The sequence below is a fragment of the Papio anubis genome, chromosome 3 (genome assembly GCF_008728515.1).
Source record: "Papio anubis isolate 15944 chromosome 3, Panubis1.0, whole genome shotgun sequence".
Lineage (NCBI taxonomy): Eukaryota > Metazoa > Chordata > Mammalia > Primates > Cercopithecidae > Papio > Papio anubis.
In genome coordinates this window covers 5,470,112-5,483,606 of record NC_044978.1, presented here as the reverse complement: position 1 = coordinate 5,483,606, position 13,495 = coordinate 5,470,112, and the positions used below count along the sequence as shown (strand labels likewise).

General features: G+C 44.7%; 1 long non-coding RNA gene across 1 annotated transcript; it reads left to right on the top strand.

Moving 5' to 3' along the window:
- The first annotated feature begins 6,211 nt into the window (after window positions 1-6,211).
- On the top strand, window positions 6,212-12,377 carry LOC110743365. The gene is made up of 2 exons (XR_002522320.2): window positions 6,212-6,688; window positions 11,878-12,377. It is a non-coding gene; the product is annotated as an uncharacterized LOC110743365 (long non-coding RNA).
- Window positions 12,378-13,495: the final 1,118 nt, after the last annotated feature.

The window sequence follows — 13,495 nt, the reverse complement described above, 5'->3', positions numbered from 1 at the left end:
GGGAGGCTAAAGGCAGGAGAAGCAATGGGAGAATGTTTGCCTGGTGTCCAGTGGTCGCTGTGCAGCTGCTTCTCTCTGCTGTTTCTGTGAAGGGAATCATGCAAGGTACTTTCCAGCAACTGTTTTAGACTTTTGTTTTTGATGAGCTGGAACGGCAGCAGGTAGGTGGGTGGTGGGAGCCCTCTTTTTCACTTTTCTTTCTCTCTTTCCTTGTGGTGAGCTCAGGGGCCATAAGCCACCCATTCAACAGCCAAAGAATGAAGCAGATCTTGGCAATGCTACCATTTCTGTAACTACTCAAGGCTTGCTGCCCTCTGACAGACTCGAGTGGAGTGCTTCAGGGGAAAACAGCACCCACCACCACCGTGGCATCTCTGCTCAGCGCTGACCGTCACGTTGAGTTTCTATTTCTGTCTGTAGAAGATAATCAGCTGGAAAGCAGATTGCTATTGAGAGGGTTTTCTGGTTTTCTTAGTAAGTCAAAAACCAAATTAGATGACCCAGATCATAGGCCCAGATCAGTGTAGAGAAATCCCTCCAGTCCTTCAGTGGCATCCTTAGCAGGAGGTTCTGACTTGGAGGAAATGGACAGCCTGCATTTTCTGGAACTGAGAGGTTGCACGAGGAAGGGAAAGAGAGAGGAATCAAGGATGACAAAATCTGGGATGTCGGTTTATCCCTTCTCTCAGGACAGTTCTCAAGCAGGAGGAGAAAGGCTTTAGAAATACCCAGATCAGTGAGCCTGGGAACCTTGATTTTCTGCTTTTCTGGGCAGAGGAAGGGGAATTTTCTGGTTCCAGAGAATTCCAGCTCAGCACCACACCCAAAATGGTGCAAGTGGATGACAGTTAAGTCCAAGGCGGGGCTGTAGGGTGCAAGGACCTGCATGTGGCACCCTGGAGTCCTGACAGTTCCCCTGAGCCACATGAAGGGCACACAGCCATATTGAGACGCCTTGGCACACAGAGATCTCGGGTGGCTTCAAACAAGCCTTAGTGAATCAGACACCAAAACCAGAAAACAGTTTCCAGGTCCTCAGACTCCACCGCGGCCTGCAGAGCATCACCCCAAAAGGCCAGAGGAGGCCAGTCACACCTCAGAGGGCAACCACAGTGCAGGAAGGGGACCAACCCAGCCACTCTGTTGCACAGACTGGCGTGTAAATGCAGGACACAAAATGGGCCTTACTGTCTGCTCTGCCATGAGTTTGCCTAAGCCACACCTCTCCTGTCTAACGAGAGTCAACAAACATCACCTGCTGTCCTGGCGTAATTATTAATAGTGTCCTCTTTCTCAAACACATCTCGGATGGATCTGACGTGGGTGGTTAAAAAATAAATACTGTAGAATAAGGTGCATGCTGTAATTCCAAGTAATAACGAGAGAAAGCTCACCTACGTGTGTAAGGTTCCTCTATGCAGGGAGCATATTTGGAAGGACACTGCTAACCGCAGTTACCTGAGGATGGTTTGGGCACACGGACAGTGGCACGTTATTTTTATTTGCATTGCATGTTAAACCAGGCACTTGTTTCTAAAAATGAAAAAAGTGCCCTTTTTGGAAGATGATTTATAATGGCCACTCTATCCAGAGCGCAGGCATCGCCTTGCCATGGAGCCAGGGAGGGCAATCAAATCTGAACATCTGCACGTCTTTGCTAAGGGGCTGAGCATTTGTTTGACACTAGAGTAGTTTCTATTATTGCAAACAGACTAAGTTTACCAGCTCATGCTAAACGCAGTTCAGTTTGCTTTTCCTATTACCCAGTGGGCATGGGCTGGTGAGGAAAACTAGAACAGCGAAGGAGAGGCAGAGTCGACATCTGTGCCCGTCTGGGGGCAGGGTGAGTGGTTTTGTGCACATGCTGCAGTTGGATTCTGACTTTTGAGAGGTTGCTTACTCATTTCTTCCAGTAGACATAAATCATAGTATTTGTTTGCTGGAGCATGAGCTGCTTTATTTCTATTTTCAGAGTTTCGCTTTGGGTCCACAATGGGGCCTAAAGCCAGTGCTGGAGGTTCCCAGCCAATGAGAGTGCAGCGGAGCATGGCTGTCCTGCAGATGGTGACAGGTGGGGACTCTGCCCCTTCACTCTTGGAGGTCAGGTAGGGCTAAGTGGCTGCAGCTCGCTAAGCAGTCAGTCCTTTTTTAAAAAAGTAAGAACAATGGCCTTCATTTGTTAAACTCTTTTTTTTTTTTTTTTGTAACTCAAGAAAGGATCATTGTGGCGCTGAGCCTCCAGTGCCACCAGACTCAGGGTTGCCAGGTAGGCAGGGTCACAGCTGGGCACCCCATTGTGCTGCTCCAGGCACCGGCCCCGTGTCCTGGCCTTGGGGTTGAGTCTCGGGGTTGGCTGCATGTGTTGGTGTGATTTCAGGGCATACACATGGAACATGCTGCCCAGGAGCTGGGCCCAGGGAAGCCACGTGTCTCAGCCCTGCGGAGTTGTCCTGGCGTGGTGCACGACCTGGCTGGTGACTTGGAGAGCAAACAGTACCCCCCACCTCAAGGGTGTCTGCGGGCGCTAGGCCTCACATTCGGATTCTTTGGCATCTCCCAAGCTGAGCATCACCGGACCCAGACCTGTCACAGCCATGCTGAGCTTGCCCGTGGGGGAAAGCATGGGGCTTTCTGGGGCAGGAAGCAGGGGAGGAGGCTCTCAGAACAGCAGGAGATGGGAGCGCGCTGTCCCGGGACTGTTCTCCGCCTCCCTCTGCCGTCCAGGCACCCGCTGCCAAGTCCCTTCTGCCAGGCTCCTGATGCTCCCCGGGCCGCGTAGACCAGGGCTGCCCAGGAGCTTGACCACATCAGCCTGCCGCTTTTCCTCAAACGTCACCTTTGCCAGGGATGCGTCCGCCCCTGCTTCTCGGCTTCTTGGGACAGACATCCTTCCTTAGGTCCAGTAATTCCAGTGATTCCAGTAAAAAACAAGGCGAGTTTCTTGTCCGCCCTAAGCGGGAGCGGGGGGATTGCAATGTGAGAGGCGTCCTCCGGCGGCCTAGGTAGGAGAATCCGTCTCCAGGAGCCTCCGCGCTGACCCCTGCGCCTGGCCGAATGTGTCATTTGTTGTATGTGCCCTGACATGGAGAAGGTTGGAAAGCACTCCCTAGTACTATTTCACACCAAATGGCATTGTGGACTGCAAGCTCAAAAGCACAGGCAACAAAACCGAAAACGGACAAATGGGACTTGTTAAACTGAAGAGCGTCTGTACAGCAGAAGAAATAATCAACAGAGTGAGCAGACAACCGACAGAATGGGAGATAATATTTGCAAACTATTCATCCAACAGGGAACTCATATCCAGACTTCACAAGGAGCTCAAACAGCTCAACAACAACAAAGACAAATAATCCCATTTCGATGTACTTTTTAAAGTAGGCAAAAAAAAAAAAGAAAGAAAAAAAAGGAATAGACCTTTTTCAAAAGAAGACCTACAGATGTCCTACATGTATATGAAAAGATGCTCAACATCAGTAATCATCAGAGAAATGCAAATTCAGACCACAATGAGAGCATCTTACCTCGCCAGAATAGCTATTATTAAAAAGACAGAAAATCACAGATGTTGGCAAGGATGTAGAGACAAAAGAACTCATTCACTATTGGTGGGAATGTAAATTAGTGCAACCTCCATGGAAAACAGTATGGAGATTTTTCAGACTAAAAATCGAGCTATCATTTGATCCAGCAACTCCACTATTGGTTATCTATGCAAAAGAAAAACAATCAATTTATCAAAAAGATACCTTCACTCATATATTTATTGTAGCACCAGTGACAGTAGTAAAGCTATAGAGCCAACCTAAGTGTCCATCAATGGAAGAAGAAAATCCACTAGATAAAGAAAAAGTGTTATTTACATAATAGAATACTATTTGGCCATCAAAAAGAATGACATCATGTCTTTTGCAGCAACATGGGTGAAACTGGTGGTCATCATCTTAAGTGAAACAAGCCAGACACAGAAAGTCAAATAACTCATGTTTTCGTTCATAAGTGAGTGCTAAAAATTGTGTCCACATGTATGTAGAGAGCGGAATGATAGACAATAGGGCCTCAGAAGAGTGAGGGAGCAGGAGACGGGTAGATAACAAGAAATTGCCTAATGGATGCAATGTACATTATTTAGGTGATGGGTACCCTAAAGCCCTGACTTGGCTACTAGGCAATCTATGCATGTAACAAAATGGCACTTGTACACCATACATTTATACACATTTCTTTAAAGACGAAAAGGAATACATCCCCCCAAAAATGAGATTGTGTCAACTGTTACTCTGTAGGTTAGGGCGTCAGTAGAAGCAATATTAGACCTAAACCGAATAGCATTCTGATTCACATGTTTGTGACTCCATGGCAGCAGGTAGACCTCAGACCCTCCTCCGGCCCTGTCAGATAGATGCCCACACAGGTAAGAATAAGGGAAGAACCAGGGTCTGTAGAAGCTGGCAGTTGGGGAAGCCTTACAATAGTCGACTATTCCCCAATGCGTTGCTTTTCGCAGGAGGAAGATGTACGTGAGTCGAGTCACCTAAAGTTTAGTATTGGGAGAAGAAAAGGGGAATTAACATTTATGAAGAACCAAAAAATAGATGCTATGAGTGTTCTGTATGCTAGACTCCCAATTTAATCTTTCAGATACTCTGTGATGTCCCATGTTTCCTCAGATCTGAGACGTGTTCCCCACCAACCCACAGTTGGACATCTCTGAAACTGAAGACATGTGCAAATCAGCAGTCCCCTACAATCAATATTTGTCAAGTAACCATCATGACACAGTTGTGACTGCCCAGAGATGCTAACATGATTGTAAACATGATTATATAATTAAGAATCTAATTAAGTCCAAAAGAGAACTTTAAGCAAGGTTAAAATAAAAATTCTAAGTAATGAGAAACCATTGTATTATAATTTAGTTGGCACTGGTACACAAGCAAGTCAAATAAATGCAAATCCAAATTAAAAATCCAAGTAAAAGTGCCAGCAGCAAAACTTACAGTGACTAGATAGAAAGTCCTAGCAGTAATTACACAACACACTTTTAGGCCATAGGAACCAAATGGTTGTGAGGAGGAGGTCAGGGAAGTGATGAACCGGTTGTGCTCAGCAACATTTCTGAAGGGAGAGACAAAAGTTGGCTGATTTTCCATAATTGTTCTGCCAGTTTAAGAGGCAGAACCATAAGTTTTGGTTTCTCAATGCATTATTTTTAAAATGCTGCATCAGCAAAGTTTTTGATACCAATTTTAGGAAAAATTAGCCGAAACTTAGAAATAAGGCAGAGGGAGGGCCACACCTCCTCTCAATGTCTGATAGACCACTTGTCCTCTAATGGAATGCACTGCTTTTGTTTAATTGTTTGTTTATTTGTTTGTTTTGAGATGGATTCTCACTCTGTTGCCCAGACTGGAGTGCGATCTCAGCTCATCGCAACCTCTGCCTCCCAGGTTTAAGCAATTCTCCTGCCTCAGCCTCCCAAGTTGCTGGGATTACAGGCATATGCCACCATGCCTGGCTAATTTTTGTATTTTTAGTAGAGATGGGGTTTCACCATGTTGGCCAGGCTGGTCTTGAACTCCTGACCTCAGGTGATCCACCCACCTCGGCCTCCCACAGTGCTTTGGAAGTCTTATGAGTCTTATGATTCTAATGTTACATGTTTTTTAGTTATTTACATTTATGATATTAAACTGAAAGGATGTTTTCAAAATTTGAAAACAATATGTGGTCATTTCAGCAACTTAACATGCTGCTTTATTTTTATGTTTATTTTATATGATTTTTAAAAGTTATCTAAGTATTTGGGGAAGCTTCTCAGTCAGATACCCTTGAAAAGATCTGAATATAATAAATCCGTAAAGGAAATGTCAATATTTGAAGGGATCCCATAGCAAATTTAATTAGCCCCTTAAATATTGTAAGTGTACTTTTTCCATTTTTTATATTCAGGTTTCTTTCTGAATATTTTCATTTCTGATCGACAGACTTTCCCAAATACTACACTTAGTGCATGTTGAGCATACAGTTTCCTAATAAATAAAGTAATAAGGTTTAGAAGCTGAACTTTAAAAACTTAAGAATTAGCTTCAATAAGTTGAATATTAATTTTTAAAATCAAAATAGTCCCTGAATAATCTTTTCTACCTAAAAGGACTCCAAGAATCACAGACACCCACATTCAATTTTGGGTGCAGCAGGCAGAGGCCAGACCAGCTCATCACCGCTGACCCTTTCAGAGCCTCAGTGGGTAAAATGAGTGCGTCCTCATAATGAGAGCTGCTATATTTGGGATCCTCTCCTTGCTCCTCCATTCATGATCTTACTTTCCTTTCAGTCCTAAAGATTCAAACACGTGGTGTCAGTGTTGCTCTAAAGCACAGACTGATTCCCAGGGTCAGGCTCTAAACTGTTTAACTAAATCCATTGACAAATCACCCAGAAAAGCTTTTAATATGTTTGCAGGCTTAACCATAGAAGCAAAGCAAATTGTTCTTGAGATCTTCAAAGCAGGCGTGCAGGTTTCACCAGTTCTTCCGCTTGCCCTGGGCAGGTCTGCAAGTCTACTGGAACCTGGCACACAGCGGCCCTCCTGCCCAGCCACCCGGTTCCTGAGCTTCCTCTCCATGCAAGAGTCCACTTGTACAACAAACAACAGGCTTGGAATTGTTCCTCCCCTTCACCACCAGTAAGTATTTCACGCAGGTAGAAAAGCCGGAGGAGGAAAAGGTATTGAAACACAGTAGAAAAAAAAAAAAGAACGAATGGAAATAATGAGTTGAACTCAGAGGCTCCCAGCCTCAGGAATCATGTCTGACACTTGACATTTGGCTCCTGCAGCAGAAACGCATCTTCCTTGTTTCTCCCCATTCAGTTCTTCCACTCCTGGATCCTCAAACTCATGCCGGGATTCGAACGTGTTAGGTGGTTGGTTCCATTGCTTATTTTAATGTTTTAAACTTTTTAACTTATTTAAATTTTTAATTTTAATTTTTTTAAACCATAAACGCCTTGTGCTTAGAAGCCTGATCATTTTTCAGCTGTATTTACAGATCTCGCCCTCTCCCCAGCCTCTCGTCTTTCTGATCTCCTACCCTCCACCACATAGGAGGGCACAGATTCCCTCGTGCCCCAGCCCTGCTGCAGCAGGCGGTTAGACAAAACCACATTGTCCTCTATAAACGCAGAAATCAAGCTCGCTCTCTCTCTCCCCCCTTTACCCACCCACCCCCTTTTTCTGTTCTCTCTCCTTCTCTCTGTTCCTTTTCCGTAATGTCAAATCTGTTCCACTAAGGGGTTGCTCTTTGACTAATTCCACCACTTAATTTTCTAACATTCATTCTTGACTTTCAAGGAGGAAACTTCCATTTTGAGTGACATTTCTCGTGACTGAATGAATGTGGACCCGTTTCTCAACACGTCAGAGGAGAGGGTATTCACAACCTAGCCTTGCTGAGGAGGTGGAGCGGGGCTTTTTACTCCACGGAGGAATGAAGAGTGCAGCCTGGAGTGCACACCACTGTCCAGCAAACCAGAAGGCCTCTGCACTCTGCAGGTTCCACTCTCTGGTCTGGAAAGATCTCCCAGCAGGTGGAGGCCATTGTCCTTTGCCTGACCCGGTCCCTGCTCAAGCAGTTAGAGGGCGAGGCCCAGACCTCCTGCAGACTCCAGATGATCAGTCCCTGGGATCAGACCCTGGGCACAGCTGGGCCTACTCCAGAAGGATGTGGAAGGAGGAGAGGCGCAGATGGGATTCGTCAAAGGCAGCAGCACCCTTAGCACTTTGCCTCCATCCTTGATCCAGCCATCCGGCCTGGCTTTCTTCCCAATTTCTTTGGCCCTCAGTTTTCTGTTGTCTCTGCACGATGGTGACTTTAGTCACCAACATTGCTGACTTCGGTATTACTGAACCTTTAGCCTTTGGGCCAGCATGCTCTGCTTTTGGAATCTGCCATCTCTGCCCTGGACCCTGGAGTTGACAGGTGTTTGATGAGGTGCACTCTGTCGCGTAATCTGCTTTTTTCTCTTGATCATTATTCTGAACATTTCCTCTCGGTTGTTTACTGGACTTCTAAATATTTTTCTGATGGTTGTGTTGTAATCTATCGAGATCTCCCATAATATATTTAACTAAATACTTTGTAGTTGGACAATTAAGCTATTTCCAAATTTTCACTATACCAAATAATGCCTTGGTAAGTATTAGTGTAGTGAAATCTTCACAGTTACTTTTTAAAACATTTTAAAATTATACATACTGTAAACGAACATGTGTTCTTGATAAAAACTTACTGAAAACAGGGAAGATGAAAGTCCTCGTTAACCAGCTTCAATCGAGTTGTTACAGCCATCATAGAGACACCCACTATTATTGGTTAATGTGTACCCTTTTTTGAAACATACGTACGTGTATTTTCAGATACCTAAGTGAGATATAGATAGATAGATACGCTGAATCGTTTTCATTTGTGACACCGAGTGGTGCACAGATGTTAACATGCTGTACATTCACTTGGCAGTATGTCTTGGAGACATTTCCACGTCAACACACGAAGATCTGCAACTGCTGTGTGGGATTCCATAATAAGGATAAGCCGACGTTTATTGAGCTATTTTCTTATCCCTGGATATTTGGGTCGTGTTTAGCTTTTGCTGAGACAGACAATGCTGCATTCAATCTTCACCTTGTGCACGTGTGCAGCAAATGTCTCTCTGGGGAGATTCAGAATGTTAGGTCGTAGAGGAAAAACATTTTGCCCACCAAAGTAGCTGCAAAATAACGCTGTCACCCGAGAGCGGCTGAGGGCACGTATGCCACCACAGCCTCGCCCACGCTTTATATGATCAAACTTTTGATTTTTGCCACTTCGATTAAAAATGGAACCTTGTGTTTTATTTGCATGTTTTTGATTTCTAATGAGGTTAAGCATCTTTTCAGGTATATTGGTCATACATCCTTTTTTCCTTTTGTTGTTGTTTTTTTATTTTTTTCTGAGACAGAGTCTCGCACTATCGCCCAGACTGGAGCGCAGTGGCGCAGTCTCAGCTCACTGCAACCTCCTACTTCCAGGTTCAAGCAATTCTCTTGCCTCAGCCTCCTGAGTAACTGGGGTTACAGGCATGTACCACCACACCCGGATAATTTTTGTATTTTTACTAGAGACGGGGTTTTGCCATGTTAGCCAGACTGATCTCGAACTCCTGACCTCAGGTGATCTGCAAGCCTCCCAAAGTGCTGGGATTACAGGCGTGAGCCACTGCACTCAGCCTGGTCATACATTCTTAATCACCTCAGATTACATGCCTGAAAGTTGGGTTGCTGGGTCAAAGGACATGCAGTATATACACAGTAGTCTCCCCTCACCTGCCGTAGGTACATTCCAAGCTCTCCAGTGGATGTGGAAACCACGTAGTTCAGAACCTTCTAGATACTGTCTTTTCCTATGCATACATACTTATGATCAAGTTTAAGGTATAAATTAGGCGCAGTAGGAGATTACCAACAATAACTAATAATAAAATAGAACAATTATAGCAATATGCTCTAATAAAAGTTATGTGAATATGGGCGCTCTCTCTCTCTCTCTCTCTGTCAAAGTACCTTATTGTGTGTAATATTTTTGGACCATAGTTGAACACAGTTATAATATTTTGGACAACATGGTTTCAGGTAACGGAAAAGCAAAACTGCGAAGAAGAGAGAATTACTGTATGTTTTTTACTCCGTGTGTGTGTGTGCGTGTGTGTGTGTGTGTGTGTATGCGTGCCTACCTAGCTCTACCTATCTTATCTAACTATCTAATCTATTGCTTTTAAGGTGGTATTTTTTCCAAGATGTCTTTCTGTAATAATTAAACCAATTTATACTCTCACTACAGCATATATAAATGTTTTCTTATACTGTCTACAGAAGAGTTTTACTTTTTTTTTTTCTAGGGCAGATAAACAAATATAACATCTTACTGATTTTACATTTCTTTCATTAAGAATAAGACTGGCTACTTTCATATCCTTTTTGGCAGTTCATTTTTTTTCTTTTGATTAACAGCTTATTTTTTATTTCTCCTAATTCTGTGTGTGGTTGTTCACGTTTATTTTTGTTCTTGCCAATCTAAAAACTCTCACATGGGTTAAGAATGTCAGCCTACATCTGAGTGTCAATAAGGTGCAGATAGTTCAGGGAATAATGCCTCACAGTGTCGTGACATGCTGACACAGTGTAATGACGTGCTGCCACAGTGTCGTGACATGCTGCCACAGCGTCGTGACGTGCTGCCACAGCGTCGTGACATGCTGCCACAGCGTAGTGACGTGCTGCCACAGCGTCGTGACGTGCTGCCACAGTGTCGTGACATGCTGCCACAGTATAGTGACGTGCTGACACAGTGTAGTGACATGCTGCCACAGAAGAGGCCCCCAGGAAAATCCACTTTGGGAACCCCTTAAGCAAATATAACTTTATGGGAAGATTGTCCTTCTTTGGTCTCTGATATGGTTTGGATCTGTGTCTCCACCCAGATTCATTTGAATTGCAATTCCCAGTGTAGCAGATGGGGCCTGGTGGGAGATGATTGGATCATGGGGGCAGTTTCTCATGCTTTACCACCAACCCCCGTTGCAGCTATCGTCCTGATAGTGAATTCTCACATGATCTGGTTATTTAAAAGTCTGTGGCACCTCTCTGCTCCCTTGGTCCTGCTCCTGCCGTGGAAAACAGCTGCTCCCGCTTTGCCTTCCACCATGATTGTGAGTTTCCTAAGGCCTCCCCTAGAAGCAGAAGCTGCTATGCTTCCTGTACAGCCTGCAGAACCATGAGTCAATCAAACCTGTTTTAAAGTAAATTCCTCAGTCTCAGGCATTTCTTTCTTTATAGCAGTGCAAGAATGGACTAACACAGTCTGCATGCTGACACCTTGCTTGTAAAGCTGGCTGATGCGGCATTGCAGTGAAGTGGTAGATTTTGAATGTCTGAGTGTGATTAGACTCTAGCTGTGTGTTGTTGAATCATTGGTAGGTGAATTATGCCATCACAGGCCAGAATGTCCGGCCAGCCTCCATAGCAGGACCATCCCAGCTTATAGGAAATGGAAAGGCTCAGAGACTCCAGAGAGGCCCAGCACTGCCCCTGCCATCCACCAGGTGGAATCAGGGCAGTGCACCTCCCACAGTGTGTGCGTGTGTGTGTGTGTGTGTGGAGGGGAGGGGTGTTGCAGTTGGTCACAGCTGCCCTTTACCTTCTCTTTTGGTCAAGAGTTCTCCCTTTCTCCTTGTTAGAGAAAGTTTGCCTTGGTTTTGCCAGTTTCCTGAAAGTCTGCATTTTCTGGGTGTAAGCTCACTCACTGAGAAGAAGAGAGCCTATCCTTTCACCTCTAGAACAAGAAAGCTAGTGGGTAATAAAATACACATAATGAAAATGGTATGTGCCCTAAACTTCAGGTGAACCAGCAAGAGCATTTTACAGCACACACTCTGACCTAGAATCATTCACACGGGTCCAAATCCCAGCTTCACTCTCATTGCTGGACATCGGGCTCGATGTTCCAAATTTTAGCTCTTCTCATCTGTAAAACGGCAATTATAGTAGTACCTATGTTTAAGGCAGTTGTGAGCATTCACTGAATTTTGGTCCACCTGTGGATGCCGGCACAGCAGGCATTTTATGCATAACATCTCTGATCATTTTTTCTCCAACTCACAATAGAGACAGATCTCTGCGGGTGGAGGACCCTTACCAAAGTAGTTGGAGGGGATGCCTTAGGTCACACGACTCTCTTCTAAAAGACTCTGGTTATATAGGAGTCCTATATGGCTAAAAGGACTTCTCTTGTTTGTCCTGGATGTGACATCAGGTTTAAAAAAAATCTCACTCCCGTTCAGGAGCCTGGCAACCATGCATTACCCAACAACGGTTACCATGGCTGCAAGGAGGAAGCAGCCAGCAAGCCCACAGAAGTGTGTATTGAAGAAAGGGAAGTCAATAGCTCCTGGAGTTAACAAGTGACTGTTATTTACGGAAGGAATGGTATTTGCAGATGGGAATGACTGCAAAATGCATAGAAGGACACAGCCATGCCCTTTCCACGGAAGTCACGGAACATACCTCGACACACTGAGAAGACGTCCACGACAGGGAAAGATGACGAAGGTCGAAGGTCTCCTTTCTTCCACATCGTAGGAGATTTTCTGCCATAAAGTCATTATATTCTATAGTTGTTTATGTCCTCGGCATTTGGAGATAGCTTTTCTCGTGAAGTGAAGACTGGCTCAGATTGTTTGATGAACTGCAAGAATTGTGGCAATGGGAGGACGAATTCATGAAGGATGCCTCCCTTACCTGTATAGAGTTGTTTTCATTGATAAATGGTTGTGATCTGTAAAATCGTGGATATCGACATTTATTTAAGGAGAATGAGCTGTATTTGGGCAGATTTGGCTTTGAATTCTGTCTCTACCTCTTAGAGACTGTGTGACAATTGTTACTTAATGTCTGAGTCTCAAATTTCTCGTCCTGTAAACTGAACATAACACACTGAATGTCATGCTTACATTACAGGATGTCCATGTTCTTCTAATCATGCCTTTCTAGTTTCTGTATTCTCTGATGTTTTGACTTCTGGGGTCTTGCTGATCCTGGAGAGACTCCCCCTCCCAGGGCTGGTCAGTTCCTAGTAGTAGTAAGGGACTTACCTGCAAGTATGCCTTTTGTATGCAAGCCACCAATCCAAAGCCCATTCCCCCAGTGACCCCCTTTATCTAGCTCTCACTTGCACAGCCACTATCCCCCTGCCCTAATCAGCCCAGGGACAGATATTAAACAACTAGAAATAGCCACGATGCCCTAGACCCCGGTGAAATTACTTAAAATGGGTAGTACTACACCTGCTTGCCTGTCCTACATTTCCCCCTCACAATCCATAATAAAGTCTCTTGCCCACATTTTCTTCTCATTCCCTCTGCCTCCCAACTCATCCTGGCACTTCCCCACGTGGCCCTGCTTGGCATGGTGTGACCTCCGCTTTTGAACTGTGAGTACACACTCTCTACATAATGGCAGTCATCTCCTGACCCATCTCCCTCACCATACCCGAATAATAATAAAACCTACTGTCTCAGCCTATTTGGGCTGCTATAACAAAATACTATAGACTGAGTGGCTTAAACAGTAAATATTTATTTCTCACACTTCTGGAGGCAGGGGAGTTCACAGTCAAGGCACTGAAGGACTCAGTGTCTGCTGAGAACCTGCTTCCTGGCTCATGGGCAACCAGCTTTTCTCTGTGGCTGAAAGAAGCCAAAGCACTCTCTAAGGTCTCTTTTATAATAGCACTAATCCGTTCACGGGGCCTCCATCCTCGTGATATAGGTGGAGCCCTGGTGAATAACCTCACCTCTGAACGCCATCACATTGGGGGTTAGGACTGTGATACATGCTCTTGGAGGAGACACACACATTCAATCCACAACACTCATGATGTAAAAACACATGCCTCAATCT